General features: G+C 34.2%; 1 protein-coding gene across 1 annotated transcript in view; it reads left to right on the forward strand.

Moving 5' to 3' along the window:
- The first annotated feature begins 1,196 nt into the window (after positions 1-1,196).
- Positions 1,197-27,689, forward strand: part of LOC142982973 (protein amalgam-like) — a 135,394-nt gene continuing 108,901 nt past the window's right edge. The window contains exon 1 of the mRNA XM_076129729.1: positions 1,197-1,268. The gene's annotated coding sequence lies outside the window, so the exon portion shown is untranslated. The remainder of the gene's footprint in view (positions 1,269-27,689) is intronic.

The raw sequence follows: 27,689 nt of genomic DNA on the forward strand, positions 1-27,689 counted from the left end.
AGTTTCGAATTGTAAGATATAGAATACATTTGGCGACATAAATGTTATTTCGAAATCGAATTTAATGAAAACCACAAAAGTTAGGCGTACCGTCGTTGTGGTGTGTTGGTTCGTTGCTTCTCGCTAAATAAATGTTATTCAATTGTAAATGTACAGTAATAACATTATAGAAACATGTTATTTAACTTACTTAGGGTTTAGAATATCGAAATTTCGAATATTCGAAGCGAATATTGGACTTAGATTGTGATTTTTTATATTGGATTAAATAAAGACTTCAGATCCTAGCGGGAAAGGTTCATAAGGATTATGGTATTGTGATATGCAATCTTCGACAGGGTTAAAAATTGTACAAATAAAAGATGGACAGAGAAAAATGACCGTTGCAGAGATTTTGAAACGGAGTACAAAGCAGTATTATTTATTAGACAAGATTGTTATTATTTCTAACAATAGTGCCCAATAACTTTTGCTATAATACGCATAACATACACATACCGGCTTACCGAAGGGTATCGTGTTATAACCTAGGGTTGTGGATATGTCCTATAGGCAGTGGCTCTATGTAAAATACTGGTATTGGTGAGACTGGAAGCCGACTCCAACATGGTTGGAAAAAAGGCTAGGCTAGGGATGAGACCTAATTTTGATAGGTAAGAATAGCTAAGTTAAACGTTACATGAACTACAAGTGCAATCTACATAAAATCATAATGAATTCTACCGTGGTTTCCATGTAACGCTCTTGATTTCCATTAGTTATTCAAACGCCTTAATTGAGTACATGTGTTTCACCAATCACATAGTTAAACGTGAATGTCTATGAGGACACTGATACATGAGCATATCGACCAATGCTGCGTAGATTTAGGACCGGCTCAGGAATCGAACGTAGAACTTTGTGGAGAGTAAAATATAATATTTGAGAGATATAAAGTAGAAATTACGAGATATTCAAATGTATTGAAATCAAGATATACTATAATTTTGACAATATTGTTCACGAAAAAAGGCATTTTTAAGAAATAATTGTCAAAGTATAATTGTCAAATTAACAAATTACTATGCCACTCTTGGACAGGGTCTCCTCCCTGAATATGAGAAGGGTTGGGACATACGTCCACCATGCATTTAGGAATTGTTATTTGTTATGAATATTATAAAACTCATTTCATAATTTTATTCTATTCTTTTCAGGTAATAATACATGGACAAATAGTGGTAGGGGAAACGGCGCAACAGGACGAGGATTTCCCGCTTCATAAAAACGTAAGTTTAGTTTTTTTTTACATACCTTTAGTGTAACACTGAACTGAAGCCATTATACATCGATATAAAATGCAGAGGTTTATGTCATCGCTGAATGATGATATACCGGAGTTGGTAATGTTATGCAAAAAATATTTTTTACTTAATTTCTTTATTATTTACGCCAAAAACATTCTCTGGCAGTTAAACCTTAGGGTAGGGGGTACAATAATTGAAAATCAATTATTCAATGCACGGGAGTAATTAATAATTCTACGTGTTGTCGTAAATCTTTTAATGAATATTAAGGTAAATCTAAAATTAATGGTAATTTTCTTACTTTAATCTACTCTATTTAATTTTAAAAGATCTTGACAATGTTTAAAAATCGCTCCCCTGCAGTTGATTCAAGAAAAAAGATATTTATATTTACAATAATATAACCAATATTCACAGAGCATATCTACAATAATATAACCAATATCCATATCACCTCGACCCCGACTGACTAAACAATTGAGTATCGCGATAAACACATTCATCTAAAGTGATTCGATTGAAAGAGGTGACGTCATAAGTCCTGTTTGTTATGACGAGAGCTACCTGCGTTTATGTTCCGAGTTTTATGTCCATTGGTATTGTAACCAAAGCTATTTTATTATTTGATATCGTAAAAGTAGGATTCTGGGTTATTTTCTAGGACTTTTCGACCCACGAAAAATGATTTTGGATCCTTCTATTAGTAGAAATCCGGAGTTCGTTTACGAGACCAAACTAGGTCTCGAAAAACAGTATGTTTAAAAAAACATTCTGAATATCAGTAACATATTTCGGGCCTTGGAGAGCCGTACAGATATTTTAGCGTCTCAACTTCTTGTCAGTGATCTTGGTTATCACTGAGTTATGAGAAACAGCAAATATGCCATGTGCACACTCCTAAAATTATGCTTATAATTTTACCAGTGAAATATTTTTTAATCTACATCATCATTATTTAAAAACCATAGTAGTAAGGTTTTATTCGACATGCGACCGAAATACATATTTCTTACAAAATATGCTCGGAGCGCTGATACATTCTACTCTGATGTCTTTAGCTTGCAGGAATCATACCTCTAATTACTGTAGATCTAAATATTGATGTATAACTAAAAGGTGACTGACTAACATAGTGATCTATAAACGCACAGCCCAAACCACTTGACGGATCGCGCTGAAATTTGACATGCATGTACAGTCAGCACCAAAAGTCGATGAACAGAATCAACTTAACAAAACACCTGTTCACAATAAAATGCCATAAGTTATAGTCGCAACTAGGAAACAAAATAGCCTGTACACCAGAAATTTACAAAATTCGTTAAACACGAGTATTTCAAAAGTATCTGTACACTAGTATTCCTAAAGTTGCTGTACACCAACAATCCAAATGTTGCTGAACATCATTGTATCAAAAGTCACTAAGCAGCAGTAAAGACAAAATTATTAGTATATTTTGAACATTGCCGTGTGTTAATCTACTTTCGTCGCTTATGTTGTTCAGCTACTTTTGGGACAGTGCTTGCTTAACCTTAATAATGTATGTTAACACGTTAGTATCTATTTCAATACTTATTCACAAAACAATTATATTTTATTGTCAGTAATCATATTAATCTATAATATGATAACATAAACATAACTCTAATGAAATAAGGTTAACAAAGTATATTTTTAACGTTGCCGTGTGTTAATCTAGAACAAAGTATTTGGTACTGAAGAAAAGTATGATTTAAATCGTAATCATTTATTTATTAAAAGCACAATCAAAAATTCAAATGAAAATATTTTAGATATTATAATATAAATCTTAATGCAAAATCAAAATTTTTATTGAAAAATAAGAATTAATAGCGGGTATGGCTTCCATTCGCGTCTATTACTGCCTGGAGCCGTTCGCGCATATTACCTATCATATTTTGACAAATATTTTGGCCCCTAAATCTCTCCCAAGTTTCTGTTGCATGAGCTATTATATATGTTATGACGTAGGCATCCGTTAAGAAAGAAGGAAGGAACCTAAGGATTTTGATCAATTCAATCCCCAAGCGGGTAAAATATGGGTCTAAAGTTAGGGCAAAAGCTAGTTTTAAAACGAAATTCTAATACTAAACTGAAAACTTGGCACACTGATCTTATAAGTATTATCTAGTATTTAATTAGAGAGTAGTTCGGCACTAATTGTCCAACGGCTTCAGTTTTAAGCCGTCGTCACAGGCGTCTTAATTAAACACAGCTCAAACTATGACGAGATGAATTTTGTCTTGAAGTACTCACTGCATTGGTTGGAAGTGCAGCGTCGCTTTATCAAATTCCTTGAATAGAACAAAATGACGAAGGTGTGTGTGTATATACACCCAAGTTTTGAAATTTACAATGGTATTCCTGTGTAAGAGGAGGTGAGACTATTTACCGGGTACGTTCCTAAACTCTGGGCTACTATTGAGAAAGTCTCTAACATTTGGCCAGCTTGGAGGACTCTTGCAGTGAGAGAGCCATGCCATGGTTTAAATTATTTTTACCGTGGTGAGATCTAAACCGATTGAACAACTACTAAACTAGTAAGTTTGGCGGGTATAAAATAGTTAATAGATTAAGATAAATTGTAACAGTACAATAAATAAATAAATAAACTTAGCACTTAACAATAGCACTTCAATCTTCTTCTTGTCGTATGGTTAGTGGTCAACCTAGTGTCAAAGTTGTTTAAGCCGCCCGAAGGCCTTTGACATGGCTTAGCGACTGGTATCTTAATTGACAACAACCGGGAGCGACTTTTTACGTGCCCTCCGAAACACGGAGACGCCCTGTTCAAATACCACTATGCGGTCACCCATCTATAGAATGACCGCGCCAAGGTTTGCTTAATCCACAGATCGTATACCGACCCGTGAGCGCAACTGGCTACGGGCGCCTCAGTTGCACTTCAATGTAATAACTAGATGACTACTATAACTGTAACAATACTACAATAATACATAGATTTCAACAATCCAAAGAAAATGACAATACAAAAGTCCTTAAGAGCTACTGTCACCAACCAACCCTGAGCTCGTTAGTTGACCCTATTACAGACTCCTGACGAATGTCCAAACTATTTTTAGAAAAAAACTTGCGCCCCTCAAAGGTTGAAGTATTTCCAATCTTGTTAGAGACACTCTTTATGCGGCTTTTGGTTTCAGTGGAAGTATCTACGATGTTTTTCTGGTATTCGAACGTCTTTTTGATTTGTTCGAGAAGTTTTCGATTTGCGACTTTTAGATGTTACAAGGTTTTATGCAGTGTTTACGGTTGAAGATATTGAATCCTGATATCGCTCAGATTGTCCGCTTACAAATGGGCTCATTATATTTATATCTCAGTTGAGAATTACACCTTGCTCTTATCCTAAAATAATAAGTAGTCATTAATACGTTACGTTAATGTTTCTACTACATATTATTATGTAAGTGCATTTAAACTGACATGGACTATAATTCAACCACATAGTAGAGATTCGTATTTCTTCGTATTTACGATTTATCGGATAGTAATTAATAAGTTCCGTGTTTTTTGCCAAAAAAAGAAACCGCATCCACTATCAGCTGCATAAGCCTGCAGGTTGCTGATGTTCTTAATCCTGAAATTTTGTATATTTCGCCAGCGGCAAACCTCACACACAAAACTCTCTTTTTATCAGTTGGCCCATAGTTGCATATCCATAGCTGAGCTACAAAATAGGAAGGCCGACGCGACCCAGCCGATACTTAAAAGAAAACAAAAATGCATGAGAACATAAATATTTATCCCTGTGTAAAACGAAGCAATAAAAACGTATTTCGCGAGCGATTAAATACGTTTACTACATAAATGCCAGTCAAACCATCATTCGATTATTTACAACTGTTGGCCGACACCAAAAAGCACCCGTCCATGTTGAATCAGCCGAGAGTTCTTGGAAAATGTTCCCGCGGGGGCTTTCAGCGAGGTCCAACGAATTTATGAGCCAGCCTGGCACGTGTTACGAGCGCTCTGCATGTTTTTGCTAAGATTTTACAAATGTAAAAAGGCAATTTGATTATTATTTATTTAGCTGACACCAAAGCTGGGCAAGGCATGTTTCAAATACTTCCGATTTTCTGAAATCTTTGGTGCTGTTTTTTTTTTCTATTGAATATATAATTGTCCCTTAGACCGCTCCATAAATGTAATAAAATGTTGATTTGTACGGGCCAAAATAGAATCTTTGACTTTCGATTCTTTTTTGTTTTTTTTGGCCAAGCGCAGATTTTAGACGAAATTGATACAAGCTGATTCGTTTAACATAAACAAGTCTATCTTCTTGTAGTCGAATACTAATCAAACGATCCGGATTGTCGATACAATGAATCGCCGATTTCATAATTGATGTATGCGCGTCTTCATATTTCGTAAAGCAATAGTCTGTCTTCAGTCTTGACTAAAACCTGTTTCTTAGCAAAAAACTCTCACCTATAATAGAAGACTCAACGAATATGATATTCAAACAGTTCCAAATCGATCTCACTCACGAACAAAAGGTTTCTTCCGCAACGTGAGCAAACATTATCATGTTAAAATAATATGAAACGATGGCTGAAGAACTCGGCGCATATTTCTTTAAAAATATAAGGTAAAGTGGTATCTTATTTTGTGATCTGAAGGAAAAACTATGTTCGTGGAAGGAAGGATAGAAAAAGCTGAAAAACTACATGTATGGTATAATAAACACAAAGTTAATTCTTTGAAGCTAGCACGCTTTTTATACTAAACTGGACATGTATTTGTGGCTGGCTTAGGTATATGCTTTTTCTAGGTGAGATTTAAACCCGGTATGAATTTAGTTGCAGAAAGACTTACTTTTAACCCTGTAAGTGTTGTGTTTAAAAACTGAAATCATATATGGTTGTAACGCCTGGAGGTGGTTTTATTAGCCGCTACTAGCTAATTGTGCTCAGCAGTAAACAGCTTATGGTGCGGACACACCAAAGATAGGTAGTCAGTTGTATTTATGATTAGTGCTTCGGAGGTAATTATTTTGATAACAGTTGTTTTTTCATTCTGTGTTAGAGACTAACCCCCGGTTTCTGAGGTACATTTAGCGGTAGTTTATCTATTCAATAGCGTTAAAACTGATACAAAAAAAATCGCTATTGAATAGATAAACTACCGCTTAATGTACTCAGAAACTGGGAGTCAGTGATAGCTTGAACAACTTTAACATTATGTTGACCATTAACCGAAAGAAAGAAAGCTACGTTATAACAAATAGTAGTTCGAAATGACGTCACACCACCACCGTAGTGACATTTTAACATACAAAAGAACACATTTCAAAGGCTTTAAGGAAATCAACTACGCATATACTCGTATTACTGTGAAATCCAATACGTAACGTAAGCTGGGCTTAAAGTTGATTATCCGATTGCATGCAAGGCTTTTATACTACTTTGTACCGTGACTTCAATATCATTTAAAGTAGTATTGTATGTTTTTGCATAATATTTCTTGTTCTTTACTTAGTAGTTACGCTAGTGTTAAAAGTAGTTTAATTTCTAAACTAAAAAAAAGAAGTGCTCCGGAATATGTTAGTTTTTAGCAAAACCTTCCCATTCTGTGAGTCACATGCCCATCAGTTGGATAATAAGCTAAAATAATAATCTTCCGTGCATTAAAAAGTTTAATTAGTTTAGTTCAATAATAAGTTTGATGATGAAGATAATATATTCAAAGACTAGTAAAAGAAGTCATACACTAACCTCTACTAGATTACTCCTATTAAAAATGATTGCATTATTATATAATTCCCAGAACAATTTGTTACAATGAATAAGTATAAATCTGTAATCTTTACAACGCAGTAAATTGTGCGGAGATATAAATCTTTCCATTGTTAATTTTATTTTAATGCCACAATATAAAATGTACCTCCGTTACCTCCGCTTTGAGAACGAATAGCATTGATAATCTCCGTAATACCGGAGTTTTGTAGGGACACCATGATTTTGGAGATTTTTTCACGTGCCGTTGATGTATGAACGCATGTTTGCAAGTCAAACGCGTCTAGCATATTATTATATCAATAGATACACATATTAAGTACGTAATAACACGCCTGTTATAATTAAAAGGTGAATGAAAATTAGCTAAAGGTGAATGAAAAACACACATGCTTCCGAACTACTATTACTATGAGAAGTATTGTAATTGAATATAAATTAGACCAGAGACCTCATGATCAGTTCTCAATAATAAAATACTGCATTAGAATGTCCAGCATAGTACAGTACTATCACATTGACATTTGAAATATACGATATAATAAACTCGATGTTATCTATCGCATGGAAAGGTTGAAAACACGTTATGTCTTTACCCATAGACATCCAAATACAACATTTTATTATTTCTATAATAATAAAGTCGTAGACGAATATAATTGTTCTTATGTATGATCATGCAAGTCATTACAAGTTGCTTGTTTTTATTAAAGAGCTCCTTAATTACGAAAGTCAAGTTAACATCATAATAAAATAAGCGTGACAATCTAAACTAAAATCGAGACTTAATTGGTTTAATTAGGCGTCCTAAGCAAACACACTATAATATATTTCTTAATTATTACAATTAATTATAGTTTCGATTCAGTTACGGCTCAATACGTGAGTCACGCGATCTTTTAACTTTCAACTAAGTACTAATATACATACATAAGTTTTCTTAAACATAATTTTGAATTACCGATTTTTCTTACTGTGTCCCACTGCTGAACAACAGCCTACTGATTCATAGTGTGTATTAAAAAATATGTATTTTCAGTATATTTCAAAAAGAAAGGTTGGAGCAATTTGGCAAAAATAACTGAAACCCCTGCCTGTTATGAAGAAGACGGCTAGACGATTTTGTAAATAAAAAGAAATATACTGATAGAAAAATGCTTTCTAGGAATTTAAAAATAAATAACTAAGACAGACTAGTTAGTCTGTCAAATAAAAAAAAACTTGTAAAAAAAGTAAAATTTTCATCAAAATTTGACTGTGTCAAACATTTTCTTTTAACAAATATTATAGAAAGGTGTTTAAAATTTTTCACTTGCTGTACCCACCCCGTATTAACCCGTATTCTGTAAAGTTAATACTAAGTACTAGTATTAAGAAACATAACTAACTACAACAAATTCACGTTCAACACCGTCATAAATGTTCATTCAAATAAAACTTTATCGCTTATTACAATTACTAAAGTTGTAATATTATAAGTTTACTAACTAATAAAATATAATAACATCTATAAAAGTATGTTTCATAATTGTTTGGGCTGTTCTTTAATATTTCTTACACAATTACTTGGGTGGACAAGCTTTCAGTAATTTTAGTAGAGAGTACATTATGAATGACCAAATATAAATTTAGACTCTGAGAAAGGTTTTGTTTCTAGGAGTGATGTTGAGTATCCCTTATGTGACGCCAGGTTTTACATTGCATCTCCATACAAAATTTTATCAAACTCGTTAAACCATTAGTATAGTGAAAACGTAACAGACACACTTCCGTCCGTATTTACATAAGCATGGGTATGTTAATGTATATTATATGTGTATGTATTTATGTATGTATGGATATGTGAATTCAAAATTAAAAGTTTTCAATTGCACTATTTGTCATACAAAATGTTAAACAATATTTTTGTTTTTTGTAATTTTAGATATTAAATTTATTACGAGTTTTGATAAAGCATGAGTTCAACGCTTGACAGAGCTGTTGTTACAAGTAGCAACAAAAATTGGCATTAACAACAAACACTTAGTCAAACTATCATTATGTACACTACACTAACTAAATAAACAAAACAATATTCAGTCTGGCAACACAGCACATTAACAACCCAATGTTGCCAGCAATGTCTCGTGGACGTGTCCTTTTGACCCGGCACGCGTGGTTACCCCAGCTTAGGAGTAAGCTTCTTACATTCATGGGATCAAGATCTCCTGGGCAAATATTAATAGAATCTACAGATGGTTTCCTTGCACTATATAAATATGAGTACATGGTGTTTGAGCAAGCCGTATGTCTTTTGACGTATAGTGTTTGTTGTTGTACAGGATGGACTATAAGTAAGTCTGTTTTATTGTTGACGTTTTTTTAGCCAGTTGCAGAGACTGTCAGTTATTTTTAAATTCTTTACTGTTATAAAAAAAATGTATTTTTAAGGTTATGTATATTTAACCAATCATAAAAAATAGTTTTCATATTGACAAGTGGTATAGTAATAATGTTAGAGATATCTTTTTGTAATTCCAAATCATCATATGATATGATGAAATCAATCTATTTTCAACCGCAAGAGTGACACTTCTTCTTCTTATCGTATGGCGAGTGGTCAACCTAGTATAAAAGCTTTTCAAGCCGCCTGATGGCTTTTGTCGTGGCTTAACGACTGTTATCTTAATCGACAGCAACCGGGACCGACTTTTTACGTTTCCGAATATCACTATGTGGTCACCCATCTATTGAATGACCGCACCAAGGTTCGCTTAACCCGCAGATCGTTTACCGAACGCCTATTAAACATAAAAAAAAACACCTTTATTAGTGATTTAACCACAACGCTTTCAATGCGATTTTATCCTCCTCTACAAGTTGCGTTTTAAAAGTTTGCAGTTACCTTCATTCACGTACTTAGTAACACACACATACACCTGTAAGTTTGGTTTGACGTCATTGAAACTTGTAACTTTAAAACTATTTGTATCTTAATTAACCTGAACAAGTATTAGCTTTGTTATCTAGACAGTATCTTACAACTTTTACTTTCTACCCTCATTAGCGAACTAAGGCTACGTTTCCACTAATTATGTAACAGATACGCGCCGTTAAACTTTGTGTTTCTGAATGCAGTAAGCATTTGACGGCATCGGCGTCGACACGCCAGGCACGAATATTTATGCAATCGACATATAGTTGATTCGGGTCTAGTTATACTTTGCGTCTGCCGTTTGTTTATTTGTAAAAGTCACAGCGACACAAGATAAATTCTTAGTGCGGGAGTAGTCTATTAAAGTGAAAAAATATATGTTAGTGCTGCTTCACTTATTTGCCCGCTATTATATAGCGTACCCAAAATGACTATTATCAAATTTCATCGTAGACTAATTTCATTCCTTTCCGTTCCACTGCTGGGCAAGGGTCTCCTCCCAATATTAGAGAGTTACAAGGCCTTGTGACAACAACTATTATTTAGGTAACCGTTTTCAGGTTCCTTCCTCTGGGAAAGGCTTTTGAACGGTCAACTTTATGTGCTGTTAATGTGAAATACAAAATAATGTCGTTCAGTTATAACGCTCATGACTCTATTGGGGAACATAAATGAATAAATGGCTTAAATTATGACCCTTATATTAGCAATGAGAGGTTTTATGGTAATGTTAATAATTTTATTGTATGACGAGACGCGGTAATTCTCCGTATTGAAACATTTGACGCGTCGTATCGCATTACGTCGCGTTGCTTACGTAGGAAAACGGGAATTGATACCTACTGGCTTGACGGTCTCCGTGGCGCAGTGACTATAGTGGTGAACATGTCATTACTAGTGTATTGGGAAGTCGTGAGGTTGATTTCCACACGGATTATTTGTGCGATTCACAAATAGTTTATAGGGTCTGTTTGTTCTATGTGTCCGTTGTTTATATGTTTGTAAAAGTCACAAGATCAATTCTTAGTGCGTTGTCTTCAAAAAGAGAAAGAAATTCTGCTGACGTTTGATAAATTTATATCTAGACTCAACAAAGTCTCAAGAAAGCACTGAACTGAATACTATAAAACTCTTATCGGCAACGTAATCAATGTGCTTATTTCAGATAACGCTTTATACCGTCTTAACCTAGTTGTAAAAAGTTAGAGGTAATCAAACTGAAGATGGCAGCTTTATAGAGTTTAGAGCCTAGGACTCTTGTTAGCGAGTTTGTAATCAACAGTTTGAGCTCCATACAATCAAGAGATAGTTCAATGTTTCATACATTTTAGGATTTTGCTGTTCATAGAAGTAGAGCGAGCGTGTATTTTTTATACCTTTGTGTAAGCGTTCATAAATATCTAAATTACGAAGCATTCGTAGATTTCGTAGTTATCGGAGTAATATTCTCCGACTAAAAAAATAATATAGTATTTTTTAATGCTGTAGGCCAAAAGGTGCCTCAAACCTCATTTAAAAGAATATTTTAACCGTCATTTTCAATACAGATTTCCAGGCAACCATATACCTACACAGAGTATACAGTTCCCGAATATGACCATCACATCAAAAATACATAATTCGTGAGAACATGTTTTACCACAGTTGTAAACCCATGTCTTGTTGGACGGGAGGTAATTCCCTTTCATAGTGTATGAGGGAGGTCTAGTCTGTCAGTGCTTGTTCCTTCAAAACCTTACATACATCTTGATATGTAGATTGATGGTTTCAGGCTTCGTTGAAGTGGAAATTTTATGGGTATTATACTTTTACTAGGATTTTTTCGAAAATTTGGCCGCTGGAAATGATTTTCGGAGGTAAAAATCCTATGCGTTAATCTAGGTTGTCAGCTTCGAACCTACCATATTTGTTCATAATCTGTTCCATATAGTTTTATTGTGAGACACTAACATCTATACAACAGCCTTACAAACTATCGCATTTAAAATACTTGTAGTATATGGTATAGTAGTATATGGTATGTTAACTGCCTCTGTGGCGCAGTCGGTAGTATATGCAGCTGCCGTGCGAGTTCGAGGTTCAGATTCGAATCCTGGGTCGGGCCCAAAAGTCTTTTCTGAGATTTTCTGTTAGGAATTTCTTAGAGATTGCCCGGAGTTGGGAAGTTAAGGTCGAAGACCTTCGTGCCTCGGAGAGCACGTAAAGCTGTCGGTCCTGCGCCTGACCTCTCACTGGTCGTGTCGGGTATCCGTCCCACCAGACTATGAGAGTGATGGAATAGAGAGTGTACCTGTGTATTGTGCAACACACTCGGACACTATAAACAAAGTCCTGCACAGATGGCCAGTTTCAATGAAACTGACCGCCGTAGCTGTATATCGGCTAGGAGGACATTATATGGTATGTTATAACCAGCTAGGAAGTGTTTGTTTACCAAATTTCATCTTAACCCGCTCAGTCGTTTTATCACTAATTAAAGTCGATCTATCTGCTAAATTAAGCGATTTAAATGCAATTTGATAATCTGTTATTCTTAAGAAACGACTAAAGCTAGTTAGTCCATAAAATATCAAATTAATTTTTGATACTACAGACAGTCACGCTCCGCCATTAAACTGTCCCAATATTCTACTTGACCAAAATATCAAACCCAAGACTGCAATACAGATTAACTAGAGTAACGGTTTCTCGTTAAAAATAATGTCACTCTTAAACTAGGATAAGCTTTAAAGTTTAATAAATATGAGCTTATCCGAGAATATAGCTTCATGTTTTATTTATTACTACATAAACAAACTTTGCACTAAGAAACATTTTCAAACCTCGCCGAGCGGTAACGAAGTTTCGATCGATACGATGTTATCGAGTTTCTGTCGTCTAAATGTCAAATTATTGGTGTTCGCCACTGTGTCAGCGGTGGTTGTGAATTATAGTGCAAGGACTGCGGATGACAGAACGGAAAGTCACCGTACTTGTTTCGTCTCCGTTCTCCACACTTCGCATTTGTTTTTCGTGTTTTCGCAGCGGCTTGTTGCTATATTCAGATACACAAAGTAACATAATCTATACTAATATAATAAAGCTGAAGAGTTTGTTTGTTTGTTTGAACGCGCTAATCTCAGGAACTACTGGTCCGATTTGAAAAATTCTTTCAGTGTTAGATAGCCCATTTATCGAGGAATGCTATAGGCTATATAACATCACGCTACGGTCATAAGGAGCGGAGTAGCAACGAAAAATGTTACAAAAACGGGGAAAATTTTGACCCATTCTCTTAGGTGACGCAAGCGAAGTTGCGCGGGTCAGCTAGTGCGTATTAAAATTTTCATAGTTAGATGTCTGTTTTAAATATAATTCTTTTTAGTCTGGTAATATTTTGTTTGTTGTTGCTATATTTAAAATTATTTTAAAAGATAAAAAAACAGTTCAAGTTAACAAGGATATTGTTACATTGATAGTGACACTAGGCTTTGCCTTCGGCTGCTAACAACAGAATTTTTTTTGTTAGCCTGTATTGTTGCTGCTGGGCAAAGGCCTCCCCCATTTTTTTATTTGTGCGTTTTTGCGTGTCCAATTAATATTAAAGGCATCTAGATCTACAATTAATAAATATAGGAAAATGATAAGTGATAGTCAAAAAGCTCAACATCGCAGAACATGGATTTTTGTTTGTTATCTATAAAGATTTTTGAAATATAATTGTTTATGTTTACTGAACTCGCTGTTACGGTAGCGCGACTTTTAAGTTAGCAACATTATTATAAACTTTTAAATATAAAATCTCATTTATATTCATAATAACATTTTATCTAATAAAATACCACAAACAAGCCGTTAGTTTGTTTTGAAACGATTCAAACCCTCTCAAAGTGAGACATAATTATGTTGACTCACTCTTCATAAATTTTTAATACACAGGAACCTTGTTGGACACTGGATAATATGTGTTTTGAAAATTTGAAGGATACCTATCCACTTAGGTACATTTTTGTTACGAATGACACGGTAATACTGAGACTATAAAACTACTCAATTACGTGTAAACCAATATTGAGTATATTGACCCACATAAATAAATATTATTAGACAACTCACACACGCTTACTTGATTCCAAACTAAGCAGAAATTGTCTTCTTTTTATTGTTTAAAAACACAACTCCCGCACTAGGAATTGCTTTTGTGGTCCGGGGACTTTTACATACATATAATTATACAACGGATACAAAGTACAGAGGCTTAGGCGTCAACTCGGGCAACAAAAAACTCGGCCTTGCCCGAGATTACTATTTTCCGAAATTAATGTCGTCTTTTCGGCCAGTTTACTCCTAACAAAGATTATAGTAATAAATTCTGCAAATACTTCACAATTTTGAAAAGTCCGTCCTCAGTATACCTAAAGATCAGTTTAAAAAAGCAAAACGAAATAAATTATTTTAATTAGACTTAACAAAAATATTTAATGTATAAAGCAATGTTTTTTTACATTAGGTACAATCGTCATGATTATTTTTAAACTAAAATAATAACAAAAAAAACAAAATATTAACATAAACAAAATTAAGTTTGTAAAAAAGGAATAGCCATGGTTGTAACAATTTATTAATTGTGCGCACTATTGAGGGTAATTTGCAAATGTTTATATGTCATTTGTCATTATTGCACTATTAGCATCGTATTAGTAAGAGGAAAATTGTATTATTATGTGTGTGAAGGAAATAATTGCGAATTGTTTTACTTAATATTAATAAATTTAAAGTTTGCGAGCATTTGTGTCATATGAATAGCGGTAAGTTTATTCAAAGTTTTCATAATCACATTAAAACCAGATTAAGATAGTCATACATAATGTAACACAACTCAGACTTGGTTTGTTTACTTTTTTTAGACATGAGGACAAATAATATAACTTGATTCGTTAATTTGTTTTAGACATGAGCGACAATAATATCGTTTCTGCAAGTGATGCAGATTTTACAATACTACCATCTCAAAGAGGTGGCAAACTTTTACTGTTCAATGGCTATCAGTACAATTTTAGACGCAAAAACCAATACGTACACGCTACATGGACTTGCTCGAAAAAAAACGAATGTTCCGCCACATTAGTGGTTAATAGCAACTCAATGATAATAAAATCAGATCACCATAAATGTGTACGAAAACCGGCTGTTAATGAAATAAAATGTCAAATAAATAAATGTATCGAACGGGCTAAAAATGAGACCACTCCAGTACCAAGTATTTATGCAGAGACTTTAGAAGAAATGAAAGATGCTGGATTGGATCTGTTACAGAGTTTACCAAACTATGGAAGTATAAAGAAGACTATGTACAAACATAGAAATAGGTCTTTACAGGCAGAACGCATTCGATTTTTCAAACTTAAGGATGTCGTAATACCAAATAAGTTCAACAAAATGTTGTTCGCGGATTATTATGATGACGTCACCAACACTAGAATCTAAAATTGTCCTGATAGCCATTGAACAGTAAAAGTTTGCCACCTCTTTGAGATGGTAGTATTGTAAAATCTGCATCACTTGCAGAAACGATATTATTGTCGCTCATGTCTAAAACAAATTAACGAATCAAGTTATATTATTTGTCCTCATGTCTAAAAAAAGTAAACAAACCAAGTCTGAGTTGTGTTACATTATGTATGACTATCTTAATCTGGTTTTAATGTGATTATGAAAACTTTGAATAAACTTACCGCTATTCATATGACACAAATGCTCGCAAACTTTAAATTTATTAATATTAAGTAAAACAATTCGCAATTATTTCCTTCACACACATAATAATACAATTTTCCTCTTACTAATACGATGCTAATAGTGCAATAATGACAAATGACATATAAACATTTGCAAATTACCCTCAATAGTGCGCACAATTAATAAATTGTTACAACCATGGCTATTCCTTTTTTACAAACTTAATTTTGTTTATGTTAATATTTTGTTTTTTTTGTTATTATTTTAGTTTAAAAATAATCATGACGATTGTACCTAATGTAAAAAAACATTGCTTTATACATTAAATATTTTTGTTAAGTCTAATTAAAATAATTTATTTCGTTTGGCTTTTTTAAACTGATCTTTAGGTATACTGAGGACGGACTTTTCAAAATTGTGAAGTATTTGCAGAATTTATTACTATAATCTTTGTTAGGAGTAAACTGGCCGAAAAGACGACATTAATTTCGGAAAATAGTAATCTCGGGCAAGGCCGAGTTTTTTGTTGCCCGAGTTGACGCCTAAGCCGTACAGACAGACCAGAAGGTAGTATTAGTGAATCGCACAAATAATTTTTGTTGACTTGAATACTAACTAGTCTAGGTAATACTACATTTACCTTGTCGTCGGCAGTTTGACGCACAGCCGTCAAATGCAGTCAATGAGGCAATGATGACTATCGAGTTAAGATGCAATTTTGTATGAGTGTTTAACATAAAACTTACTTTAATATAAAGATTGCAGAAGCCTAGTAGACATGATTTTTCATCATATCAATGATGTCTTGGTCGGGTGCGTACTACTTGTGATGGCGGTCTTGTATGACAAAATGTATGACTGTGATCATTCACTTACCTTGACTACACGGCGAGGTAGGTTTGTGAGGTACCAAGTCGTCTACGCCTACCCCTTTGGGAAAAATGCGTGTTATTATGTATGTATGTGTAGACACGTGTATGTTATGTATATGTACTTATATGTCGTATATGTTATGGTTCTACTCGACATGTTGTTTAATAAGCAGTTATTTTAATCATAGAGGTGGACAGAGCTAGAACAGAGTGTTTCCGTATTTATCCTGTAATTATAATAAATGTTCCAGTTTAGGAAGTTAATGTTTTATGACGCAAATAAATAATATACCCTTCAGGGACATGTTTCCACATTTATATAATGTTTGAAACAGCCAGTATATTATGTATATTTATACTGTATAATATTATAAAGCTGAAGAGTTTGTTTGAATTCGCTAATCTCAGGAACTACTGGTCCGATTTGAAAAAATATTTCAGTGTTAGATAGCCCATTTATCGAGGAAGGCTATAGGTTATATATCATCACGCTATGACTAATAGAATACCAGTAAAAAATGTCACAAAAACGGGAAAATTTTGACCCATTCTCTCTTATGTGACGCAAGCGAAGTAATGCGGGTCAGCTAGTAATAAATATAATTTAATACACTGCCAATTTAGATCAGTATTAATTATTGAAAGCGTAGCAAATGTACTAATATTATGTTCGGTTTTTCAATCATGGTGAAACGTAGGCGTGTTTTGATATATCGGCGTAATGTTGTTTTTTTTTATCTGCTGCAGTTGATAGAGGGTTAAAAAGATAATGTCCATTTAGCACTATTAACATTACGACATTATCGATTTACATACATATAAAATGACAAGCTTGTTATATCTGAAATGTTAGGCAGAGGCTTATGAAATATATCCATATTTCGCCATTAATAATGTTAGAGTTATATTAATGTAATAATTCGTTCAATTAGTAACAAATTAACAATATTATATAATTAACTAGCTGACCCGCGCAACTTCGCTTGCGTCACATAAGAGAGAATGGGTCAAATTTTTCCCCGTTTTTGGAACATTTTTTACTGGTACTCTGCTCCTACTGGTCGTAGCGTGATGATATATAGCCTATAACCTTCCCCGATAAATGGGCTATCTAACACTGAAATATTTTTTCAAATCGGACAGTAGTTCCCGAGATTAGCGCGTTCAAACAAACAAACAAACCATCAAACGAACAAACTTTTCAGCTTTATAATATTAGTATAGATAATGACCATTTAATATTACTAATACTATTACATTTTCAATTTATTTTACCTACATATAAAGATTACGAAACTCACACACAAACATCTGCTAAATTTTATCCCCAACTCTGCCTCATAACCTCTCAATTCACCTCCGAAGAAACCCTCTAACCCTAAATCCGTTGTTATTGAGCAGCAAAGTAGTAAAATAGTGGAGCAATAGTCTCATGTACCGGTTTGGCTTGAAGCCAACTCGCGAATTATAGTGTATCTATCGGATTTATTGTTGAGATAATATAACAATGGCTCAGGGAAGACTCCTGTCACGGTTGAAGATTATTATGTTAGGATGAAGTTGGCAGGAACATTGCATTCTGTGTAGTGACATGTGATACTTTGTGTTTAATTTAGAAAACATTCTCTGTTGTTGCAACATTTTTGATTGCTTGGCAGTGGCTCGTGGTACAATAACAATAGCCGCGCGGATTGATCTCTCAGGTTAAGTAACGCTTGTCGAGGTTGGTCAGTGGATGGGTGACCATAATGTACATACCGAGTTTTCCGTGTCGCAAAAGGCACGTTTAGATGTGGGTCTCGTCTGTAAAATTTTATCAAAGATCTTTGACGGTCATTATCCGTAGCCAGAATTTTGAAAGTCTGACAACCATACGGTTTCGTGTTATAACGCTGGGTACTGGTTTGTGATCGGCAGTCGCTCCTTGTACTAATTTTCAGCTGCATCTGGTGAGACTGAAAGCCGACTGCGACATAGTTGGAAGAAAGTAATAAATAGTATAAACAATAAACTATTTTTTTTGTTTTATAGTCCCAGTTACCAAAAGCATAATCTGGATTTACTAGCAGAATATCCAACAAAGAATAAATTAAAAACGTTTTACAATAAAAACATATCGATATAAACGATTGTGGGGCTTGAACCATATGATTTGGTTAAAAAATGCCAGTTCGCTCGTCCCTCGTCCAACATTCCGTTAAATTCAGTTCGTAATTACTTTCGTATCAATTTGGCTTCAACGACTTTCATCAGACAATAAAATTATTTACAATTGAAAATGTGATGCCAATTAGTTTCGATTAAAACTGTAATCATTATGGCAAGTCTTGAACAATTTTGACTTTAAATTGGTCATTGACTACGCACTATGTGAAAAAATATACGGTAGCTCGATTCTCTACTACTATCGACTACCGACAACCGACCTGTCATCGAGAAATGTTGTATGAAAATCTGATCAGCGCCTCGGACGCGTGTCGTAGGAAACATTTTGGCAGTACATTCTAAGTGTCAAAATTTTGATAGCTAGCCGGTTGTCGGTAGTCGATAGTAGTAGAGAATCGAGGTACGGTTGCCAGTACTTAGCGCAAATTTCTGCCCCTAACGACTAAGTTAGTAATTTGGAAGAAAAACTAAACGGTTTTCAACGGTTTTATAAGATCCTAGAGCGACCGTGAGCTTAACTTTAATAATAATATTATAAATACAAAGGTATGTATATTGTGCTTTAACACCTGAATCGATTTTGATAAAAAGTTGCATGATGATAGTCGAAGGTTCGGATATAATGTGGTACTTTTTTCAGAAGATTACTATAGCCACACTTTGGTTTTGTAAATTGCAAAAGCCTTTGCAGCCAAACCACTGAACAAATTTTTTTGCATGAAGATGATCACCTGGAATTAAAAATAGGCTATAGCTTTTTTTAAACTCAACTTCTAAAGACACACATCAATATTAGCGAGCGGACTATAACTTTGACTTTCTCACACAATACTTCTTTCGTAGGTAATTGTCAAAGCAGTGTTTTTGCAATAGCTTTAGCTTATAACAGGGTTTCAAAAGTCCTAGAGCAAGACTTAAATTCTTAACAAAATAACATTCGCATTTAAAACTCCCGACAGAAATATTATGGAAATATCAAATGCTAATACAATTCGCGGTGAAGAGAAAAAGTAATTTGTAAAATAAGAAACGGTTTTCTAAAAGTTTGCGCGTTTAAAACTCTCATTTCCTGTCTGAAGACTTGCTGCTGAAATATCACAAAGCTATTTACATTTTAGAAGGTTTTCTTCCAGTTTTGGGGTAATGGTTATAATTATGCGGCCATTGTTTATGTTTTTTCGTACATTCTTTTAAGATACTTGACGTGGTTGGTCGAAACTTTTTGGGGTCAAGTTGTTATGTATTGAGTTAGTAAATCTTAATTTTCGCGTTGAAAAAAGTGTCGTTTAAACTGAAGGAAGGCTTTTAATGTGACTCACATAAAAAAATCAGAAGGATATTTTAGTACAAATACCAACAAAATATTAGCGTATTGGTTCAACTATAATTGAATATAAAATGCAAAGCCCCCATCTAAACTGAAATGAACATTTTAACACTAGTGTCAATATCTCTACAGTATAAGTGAGGCACTTAAAACTAGTACTCACCAGTCGATAAACGATCAGTGGGTTAAGCAACTTTAGCGCTCACACTTCATAGATGGGTAGTAGAAATAAGCTGTGCGTCTCCGTACTCGCAGAACGCGTAAAATGTCAATTAAAATAACAATACTTAAGCCATATAAAAGACCTTGGGGCGGTTTGAAAAATTTTGGCGTTAGGTGGAACACTAACCATCTATACTAATACTTACTAATATTATAAAGCTGAAGAGTTTGTTTGTTTGTTTGTTTGAACGCGCTTATCTCGGGAACTACTGGTCCGATTTGAAAAATTATTTCAGTGTTAGATAGCCCATTTATCGAGAAAGGCTATAGGCTATATATCATCACGCTACGACCAATAGGACCAGAGTACCAGTGAAAAATGTTACAAAAACGGGGAAAATTATGATTCTCTCATGTGACGCAAGCGAAGTTACGCGGGTCAGCTAGTATTATGATAAAAGTGAATGAATAAAATTGTATCAAACAAATAATATGAAAGAGTAGCCTTGTATTCACGTACGTCCTTTGTGCACTTGTGTATTCACCTTTACAGTTCAAGAGTCAAAGATATTATGAATTATAGCGCTTGGTTGCGAATCCATAATGTTATTCTGAATGTAAAGATATTTTTATGCTTTTCTAAATTTTTAAATGTCACATGATCTAAAAACACGATCAACTATCTTTAGTTTTTAAGTGTTCATATTTTAAAAAAATATAATAAGCTGTAAATATGTTGAGGAAAGAAAAAAAAAACAACTTGAACGAGACTGTGATCTGTGTTTAACCGTGGTGATAAGTTTTAACACTTAGTTCATTAAATTATTTGGGCATCCATGAATATACATTGAAGGGGACGTAATAAAGGTCCCCTTCAATGTTATTTAATGTTATTTAAGGTGGTTGTCGTTAGGCTAAATAATTTATTTCAGGCATTGAAAAACTTTGCTCAAAGTTACTAACCATTCTAGTAGTCTATAAACATAGGACGGAAAAAGAAAACTTCTTTCGCAATTTATAATCATAGACAAAAATAGCACGTCTAAAAATAATCCACAAAATATCGCTTTATTTCTAACAAAATGGAGTTGTGAAATACTTTTCGTCCTTCAAAACAAAAGCTATTAAGGCGGTCAAGCAGACAGGCATTCAACAATCGATCTTTATTTGACGTCAGATTTGGTCATTAAGATAAGACCAGCCCATTGGTCATAGCGTGGACATAATGTCGGGAATTTCGGGTAGGAGTGGCTTGAGGTATAGGCGGGAGCGATAGCGGTTTTTTTTTCTTACTTTTAAGGATTTTGGGTTATTATTGTAGATAGTAATAATTTTGGGAGAGCGACTTTGAATCTTTTATGCAGTGTGTATTATCGAAACATGACCAATCATATGAGTTACACAATATTATCAGTTGTCTTATTATTATGGTACAAGCTATGCTTGGTTTGACGCTAGGTTAGTTGTCCGATATGAGTTCAATATATTTATTCGACTGTTTAAGTGGTTCAAAATCTATTTGTTTTCTTTATTCCTAATTATTCGTTATATTACAGTGAATAATAAAATGCAGTGAAGAGAGTGTTCTTCTAAGAGTACAGGGTACCCAAAATACAGGTTTTATTATCCTACAGTAAACACGAATTATATTTCGAGTCACATTTAGATACAAGTGCGTGCCAAATCCGATATACTTTATCAAAAATTCATACAAGAAACTATTGAGAAAATATAAAATTGTACGAGTATGTCGGAGCTATTGAACATGGCAGGTAGTGATGTCCCGACGTATTATTTCTGAAGAAGAATAATTTCTGATATGAAAAATACTGCTATTATTAAAAATGTTTGATTCTACGATAGTTTTATCGGAAAATCATAAAGTTAATATATTTTCCCTCTGTCCTGCATTAAATATTTAAATGTCTACTGTTTATTTAAATGATTTTAACGGAGACTGGAAATTTCAGATATAAGGTCCCACAGATCCACGGACGAGGCATTGGTATCTGAATGTTTAGGCGGGATCGTACTATTGTGGTGAGATTATTGGTCAGGCTAGGTTTTGCTTTACCGAATCTAGCTGCTTCCACGGTGCATCCACTTGTGTATGAGATTTTCTATAAACCAAAATTTTTCTGTTGTTCAAAAGAAAAACAATTTAGTTCCAAATAATGCAGAAAAGACGGAGCGGTGAAGCAAGACTGAACAAAAAACCATCAATTCATATTTCACTAAAATATATTTGAACCCCATACCGTCGGAATAAATAACTTTCGGATATAACCACCATTAATACAGCTGTCTCATTTTCTTGGCTTTCAGCCGTCACACTCGTGGCTCCAACCGAAAACTTTCTCTAAAGACGGATCTATTCATTTCCGTTCTTCACTCGTCAACTCGATACCATCTTGATTTTCGAGACAAAAACGACAAGGAACAAAGTCTCTTGAGCGCCTATTTCGAGTGTGTGACGCAATTGTTACTCATGTCTGCTCATTCTCAAATGCTATTATTTCAAGCGAGTGCTGCTTCGCTCATTATGAGAGGGATTAAGGACTTAATATTAACTTTTGTGTAAGATTACTGTTATGTAAGATTAAGGCAATCTTTAGCTTTTTGACTGAGCGATAATGTTGGAAATTCTTGCTTGTAGACCGTTTAATTAATAAAAATAATCCAACAATACCTTGATACTTCATAATACATACAAAATATATTATGAAGTATAGTATACATATAAAATTTTTGACCTTTTTATACTCATCTGTGCCTCGTAACTAATCGTTTCAGCTTCAATCACTTCAATTTTTAAGCGTTAACCACGTTTAAAAACCCCCATTTTGGTGCCCTTCTCAGAAAGGAAAAATACTCCATTCGTAACTTTTCTCTCCATCGGAGGAGACACGAGCAAAATTGCAAAAATAAACTTAAAAAATAGCCTCGCCACTTAACGTAATAGTGAACTACATCAAAATAAAAGCTAGCTTTCAAAACAAACAGATCTCAGTCAATTTAGCCGTAACATTAATATTTATTCAGTATTAGCAACGACAAGCTATGAATCTCGTCTGTGAAGTAATGACACGTTTAGTTTCTTGGCAACGACGCCAAGAAGTTTCGTCTTGTTATATGCTTGTATTTGTCAAAAACATTTATACAGGTAATTTGTTATGATATGTAGTAGTGAGTGTGTTTGTTAATGGAATATTTATGTTTGTGAGTTTATTTTAAAGAAGCATGATTGATACGTGAGTTGTATTTTAAAGAATACTAGCTGACCCGGCAAACGTTGTTTTGCCATAAAAATTAAATAAAAAAACATTGTCCAGCGGACAAAATTGTGAATCTAAACCATTCTCAGATCCCCTTGAACACACACAAAAAATTTCATCAAAACCGGTCCAGTCGTTTAAGACAAGTCCAGTGTCATACACACTTACAGAACAATTATATATATAAAGATGTGTCTGAAAAACTGCCTATATGGTTTTGGTTTCCATTGCGATAACTGACGAGTACCAATTTTCGAATTAGTTAATATTTTCAATTTCTTTTGGGATATATTTTGACGTCGTAGCAGTCCGTTCTTTGTCGTTCATAAATTACACTTCCTGGTTTGTTACAAAAAATCACTTGGAAGAAGCCGTTAACTGAAGTAATATAGCCGTTTTGGAAAAAACTATCTCCTGCCTGTTTTGATTTTACAAAATAATGTTGTAGAAATTTGTTTAAAATGACAAAGCGACAGATTACATCCTTAGTAAGAATATAAGCTGCTTTTTCTCAATAAAAATCTACGTGGGCAGAGCCGCACGTAAAATCTAGTAGGTATCACATAAATACCTTCGCAACGCCTTATGAAATACTAAATAAGTCTAGAGAGTTGGCTAATATTTTGACACAGGAGATTACTTCATAAAATATGTATGGAAGGAGTTAACCGCGATCAGTTCTGCAAGATTATCTTGAGAACTCCTTGGTCTTGTACTTCGAAAGGCTATATTTAACAAACTAATAAGAAAAGTCTGTGTAACGGATTGGAATAGTAATTATATGTAAGTACTTTGTATGAAGAAAGGGCAACATCGTCATTCTCAACATCACGCGGAACATATAATTTATAAATATTTACTAACTGGCTGACTCACGCGGTCCCGCCTGTGTTATATATCTATCCTTTGCTTAGCCAAGGAAAGATAGTTGCCCATAGCCAGTTGCGCTCACCGGTCGGTAAACGATCGGCTTCGAACCTTACAGCGGTCATTCCATAGATGTGTGACCGCATAGTGGTATATGAACTGAGCGCCTCCGTGCTTCAGAGGGCACATAAATTAGATTATAGAATACTAGTTTCTAGTAAAATATCACACAGTGTTCTCTTGTTTTAAAATTTAATAATTGTGAGAAGGAAGAACCCATGATTTTTTTTTATTATAAATGATAAATAGTTCAAGTGAAACTCGTGAAATACAAATTGATATACATTTTTCTAGACTGCTACAAGCTAGTCATGATAATTGAATCAGTATAAAAATCAATAAGCTACACAATAGTGATTAATGATTCACTTCACGGCTTATTAACTTCAGTGACAAGGATATAAGTTCAACAGAATTTTGTTTTGTCATTAAGTCATTGACCTTAAGTCCCTTCGAAGACTCATACCGGTCTATAATGTGAAAGTATGTAGGTATGATCCATTTTGTCATTAAAATGACTTCAATAATTTCTATATTTAGAATAGAATAAGCTCTGAGGTAATTCACACACGGTAATCTGTTTCCGAACTTAGCAGAACTTTTGATGTGGTATCCAAGCAACTTATGAATATAGTTAAATACTTCCAAATACATAAATATACAATTTTCGTCTAAATAATAAGCCAGCTGATAATACATACATACGTAAAGTCATATTCTTTCCCCATGAGTGTCGTCAGAGACCAAAAAACACCAGAACTATAAATCTTCCAACCCACACTTGAACACCGTCGTGGACTCAAGGCCTTATCCTTTCCTCACTCCGTGAAAAGACCATTGTCCAGAAAGACATAGGACAATTTCGGGGCAATTTTTTTTAACCTTCTATCAATTCAAGATTCTTTCTTCTTTCCAGTAAAACATCAAAAACCTTCGCCGTAAACAAAAGGTAAGAAAAAACTCAATAAAAACATTCCTCACTCAAGGTAGAATTCTTTCACAATGGAATAAAATAGTTTTTCTGCAACGTTTCTCTGTGAGTTATGTGACCTTGAACCAGTTGCACCTTTGTAGAGTGGCTAAGGATTGCCTCTTTGTGACAGAACTGTTTCACGTAGACGCTTTGTATGAGATACGGATTTATAAGGATTTTTGGGTTAAATGAGACACTATTACTAAGCCTCCGCTGTCTGTCTGTCTGTCTGACTGTCTTTCTGTCTATTTGTCTGTCTGTTTGTTTGTCTGTCTCCAGGCTGTATCTGAAAGAAAGAAAGAAAGCTGATATTTTCACAAATGATGTATTTCCGTTGCCACTATAACAACTAATACTAACAAAAAAAAATTGTCGTTCAACAGTACTGTATGCTACTGTTAATATAGATTCGAGAGCAGTGTTTTTAAGTTTTCCTATTTTTTTCATAGAATAGTCCAGATTTTAGTTACATGCTCGATACTAAGATACAAACTTGCTCCCTCTTACCTAGGACTAATATTAAAACACATAAAAGTATGTGCATTATTTTGATGCATCTGTTCTTAAATAGTCGAGTATAACAGTGTTATAAAAGTATCATAAAATTCGCTCATAGTTATGTGACCTTGAACCAGTTGCACCTTTGTAGAGTGGCTAACGATTGCCTCTTTGTGATGAAACTGTTTCATGTAGACGCTTTGTATGAGATACGGATTTAACATTCACGCTTTGTGTTTTAACTTTCTGGGTCAGATTTTTGATATTTTTGAAGATTGGTTACATTTCCAGCCGGTTTTTGTGGTCCAACAGCAATGTATCTCATTGTAGAGGGGCAATTTCCTACTATAACAACTAACCAGCTAGCTATAGACCAATTTTTGCATGAAAATCTGATCAGCGCCTCTAGTGGGTGTCATGGGAACTAATTATGCAGTACATTTCGCTTTGTCACGTAGACGCTTTGTATGAGATACGGATTAACTGTCCATGCTGTTTGTCTAAACTTTCTGGGTCAGATTGTAGCCGATGTTTTAGACATATTGTAAAGAACTAAAATTACAATTTAGTTACACAATACAGTGTATAGAAAGACATAAGATTTCTGTGTATCAGTCATATTTGATTATGTTATGTTAATATAGCAAAATGTTAATGAATTCTAAAGAATAAGTAGATGGTCGGACGGCATCGTGAAATGAGTAGGACTGCAATGGAGAAAACAAGCACAGGATAGTAACAAATGGTGAACTAAGGAGGACGCCTATATTGAACAGTGGGTAGAAGTGAGCTGAATAGACAGATATGTAGATAGTGAACCTTTCGAACTTTTTTATCACAACTCCTTTGATCCAAGAATTATCAAACAGTTAAGCTTCAAATTAGTTACTTCAATAACCTAATCCTGCAGTTGAATAAACGACTCAGTTGACCACAATCCATACTTTAAAACGAAAGTTCCCACTTCTTTCTGATTTCTTAGATGGAGCGAAGAACGTAATTCTTTTCTTTTCCTACAAGATCAGTAGTAGCAGCAATCTTTTTAGTTTAAACTACATAGTTTTAATTCAGTTCTCGGACCCGTGACCAAAAAGATGAAGCAAAAACTCCAGAGTTGATTAAAATAGTTTTAGTAACTCGACTAAATTGTACTCTATATCAAAGAAGTTGGTAAAGTAATCGACTAAATGGGTGTAGTTCATAGTATATTATTTTGCTACTTTCCTTCCTTGTAATTTAATAATAGTCGAGTGGTATAATAAGTAACCTCTCGCAAAAGGTCGTAGTTGAGTAGAAAACTGCAGGCAATTAAAACAATAATAGTTTCTGCGAAGACACGCCGCTTCCAAAATGGTTTTGGGTTCAATTCCCACTTTCTTCGTCTATTAAACATCATTCTCACTTTTTCCACTTGTACCTTGTTAATAAATACATAATAATATGTTCATGTTAACTTTCCAGCAAAATCTTAAGTACCAGACTTTTAGAAATATACTCAAACAAACAAACTCAAAGTATAACCAGAGTATCGTCCATATTTGTTTCATGTCTATCTACTAGAACCCCAAGCGCTGAGGTTGACTTAGCAACCACGTTACCTACTTTCCTATGTACAAAAATACCTATATTTAAAAGCTAGCAACAGTAGCCGATTCTCTACAGTCGTTACTTTCGAGTATCTAGAGTTTGAGATTTAAAATGTACTGCCAAAATAGTTCCTACGACGTCCGTTAGAGGCATTCATCAGATCATGATACAATTTTTTTGACAGCTAACCGGTTGTCACATTGTAAT

Source organism: Anticarsia gemmatalis, chromosome 23, assembly GCF_050436995.1.
Source record: "Anticarsia gemmatalis isolate Benzon Research Colony breed Stoneville strain chromosome 23, ilAntGemm2 primary, whole genome shotgun sequence".
NCBI classification, from domain to species: Eukaryota; Metazoa; Arthropoda; class Insecta; order Lepidoptera; family Erebidae; genus Anticarsia; species Anticarsia gemmatalis.